The sequence below is a fragment of the Lynx rufus genome, unplaced genomic scaffold, assembly GCF_022079265.1.
Source record: "Lynx rufus isolate CCGP_SWC_20201006 ecotype Redwood Valley unplaced genomic scaffold, mLynRuf1.p SCAF_16, whole genome shotgun sequence".
In the NCBI taxonomy this organism is placed as follows: domain Eukaryota; kingdom Metazoa; phylum Chordata; class Mammalia; order Carnivora; family Felidae; genus Lynx; species Lynx rufus.
Window position 1 is genome coordinate 8,493,583 of NW_025814830.1, and position 2,846 is coordinate 8,496,428.

At 42.2% G+C, this 2,846-nt stretch overlaps 1 pseudogene; it reads left to right on the forward strand.

Annotated features, from left to right (window-relative positions):
* Positions 1-2,494: 2,494 nt before the first annotated feature.
* Positions 2,495-2,846, forward strand: LOC124511724 (prothymosin alpha-like; annotated as a pseudogene).

A 2,846-nucleotide genomic window follows, 5' to 3' on the forward strand; every position in this document is an offset into this window, starting at 1 on the left:
TTGCATACTATGGTGATTATGAACGTGGATCACTGTCCAGCTGAGATCGAAAAACAGTGCAGTGTTGTGTGGCTTAGTATGTGTTAGTTTGATGATCTGACTGCCAATCACTATATGTACCTGGAAATTTTTAACTGTTAGGATAGTGAGTTTCGTTATTTCCACAGTTTCATTATCTATAAGAGTGGTACAATTACATCTTCTTGGAGCATCAAATTTAAGATGCAGAAAAATATTTACAATTTATCCGCCAAATAATTTAGATATTTTATAATGAATCAATGATGCTTTATGGGAAAGAATGCAAATTGGCATAACGTTTTATTTATTTTTTTTTAAATTGTGCAATAATTTTTTTATATATATATGAAATTTATTGACAAATTGGTTTCCATACAACACCCAGTGCTCATCCCAAAAGGTGCCCTCCTCAATACCCATCACCCACCCTCCCCTCCCTCCCACCCCCCATCAACCCTCAGTTTGTTCTCAGTTTTTAACAGTCTCTTATGCTTTGGCTCTCTCCCACTCTAACCTCTTTTTTTTTTTTTTTCCTTCCCCTCCCCCATGGGTTCCTGTTAAGTTTCTCAGGATCCACATAAGAGTGAAACCATATGGTATCTGTCTTTCTCTGTATGGCTTATTTCACTTAGCCCCACACTCTCCAGTTCCATCCACGTTGCTACAAAAGGCCATATTTCATTTTTTCTCATTGCCACGTAGTATTCCATTGTGTATATATACCACAATTTCTTTATCCATTCATCAGTTGATGGACATTTAGGCTCTTTCCATCATTTGGCTATTGTTGAGAGTGCTGCTATGAACATTGGGGTACAAGTGCCCCTATGCATCAGTACTCCTGTATCCCTTGGGTAGATTCCTAGCAGTGCTATTGCTGGGTCATAGGGTAGGTCTATTTTTAATTTTCTGAGGAACCTCCACACTGCTTTCCAGAGCGGCTGCACCAATTTGCATTCCCACCAACAGTGCAAGAGGGTTCCCGTTTCTCCACATCCTCTCCAGCATCTATAGTCTCCCGATTTGTTCATTTTGGCCACTCTGACTGGCGTGAGGTGATACCTGAGTGTGGTTTTGATTTGTATTTCCCTGATAAGGAGCGACGCTGAACATCTTTTCAGGCATAACGTTTTAAAAGCAAGAAGAAATCAAAGTAATATCCAGTCATAGAGTGGCTGCTGTAGGTTTCCATTCTTCTGTGATGTTAAGGGTACTTAACCAGATGACTTTGAAAGCCCTAGACTAAGGAAATAATTTCCTGCTTGTGAACGCAGGTAGATTAGAACAGAGCCCAGAATTAGGGAATCAGATGAAATAGTTTATAGGTCATGCAAGGCAAGGAACCTGTTTGAGACTACATAATTAGTCCATCAGAACACTACTTGTCTTATTTCAAAAAGTGGTAATTACATTTTGTTATATCCTGAGTATACAAAAACCACTTCCTAAACAGTGCCTGATTCCTCTGTTGCAGTTGGCAATTTTGAACCTAAATATTCAATGTATTTCTTCTGACATTTCTGACACTTTTCCTTCAGATATCAAATAGTAGATAGAAACAAAGATAAAGAGCTAACGGTTATACTGTTAGGGAAGAAGATAAAATTCCTTTTCTAACACAATTTCAGAAGAAACTCCTCAATGTTCCTGGGGAGAAAAATGTTTGTTTGTTTGACCTTTTTTGTTGTTGTTTCTCTTCCAAAAGTCCGTCTTTTGCTTCCCCCTAAGTGCCTTAATCACAGCCACAAATTCTTAAAATGCTTTCCCTGTCATCAAACACAGTAGCATTGCTCTCATTAATATTGTAGTAACAAATCTAGAAATGAAACACACCCATCAAAAGTAGGGTGAACAATTAGGTCTGGAGTACCTTTACATCAGAATAGTACATAGCAGTGAAAGTTACTGAATCTATCATAACATGAGCATTGAGCCATAGAAATATATCTGCAGGATGTTTCATTCATAAAATTTTAAAAAGGAGGGGCGCCTGCGTGGCTTAGTCGGTTGAGCGTCCGACTTCGCTCAGGTCACGATCTCACGGTCCGTGAGTTCGAGCCCCGCAGCTGGCTCTGTGCTGACAGCTCAGAGCCTGGAGCCTGCTTCAGATTCTGTGTCTCCCTCTCTCTCTGGCCCTCCCGCCGTTCATGCTCTGTCTCTCTCTGTCTCAAAAATAAATAAATGTTAAAAAAAATTTTAAATTTTAAAAAGGAAGAAAAACAATGATATTTTGTGCTTAAGTGGAAGATAATGGAAAACAAGGGCATGGTGAATAAAATTCAGGAATGTGGTAAGTTCAGAGAGGAGGAAAGATGAAAAGGTAGTTTTTAAAGGGATTCAAAGCTATTTCACGGCCCCATGGGCTGCTCTGAAAAGCCATCTTTGCATCGTTCGGGTAACCCGCTCTCCCACCTCGGGCGCATGCCTGCCCCACGACGGTCCTCCAACTCTCGCTTGCTTCTGAATCTGCTGCATGGGGCCACTGGCATGCCCCATCATTTCAGGCACGGCCGTGGACCCCGGCTCCGATATCACCACCAAGGACTTACAGAAGAAGAAGGAAGTTGTGGAGGAGGTGGAGAAGGGAAGAGCTGCACCTGCTGATGGGAACACTAGTGAGGAAAATCAGGAGCAGAAGGCCGACAACGAGGTAGATGAGGAAGACAAAGAAGGGGAGGAGGGAAAGGAGGTGGAGGGCGGAGGCGAGGCAAGAGGATGGAGAGGAAGATGATGAGGCCGAGGCAGCTACGGACACACGGGCAGCGGAAGATGGTGAGGATGCTGATGTGGACACCAAGAAGCGGAAGATCGATGATGGTGACTAG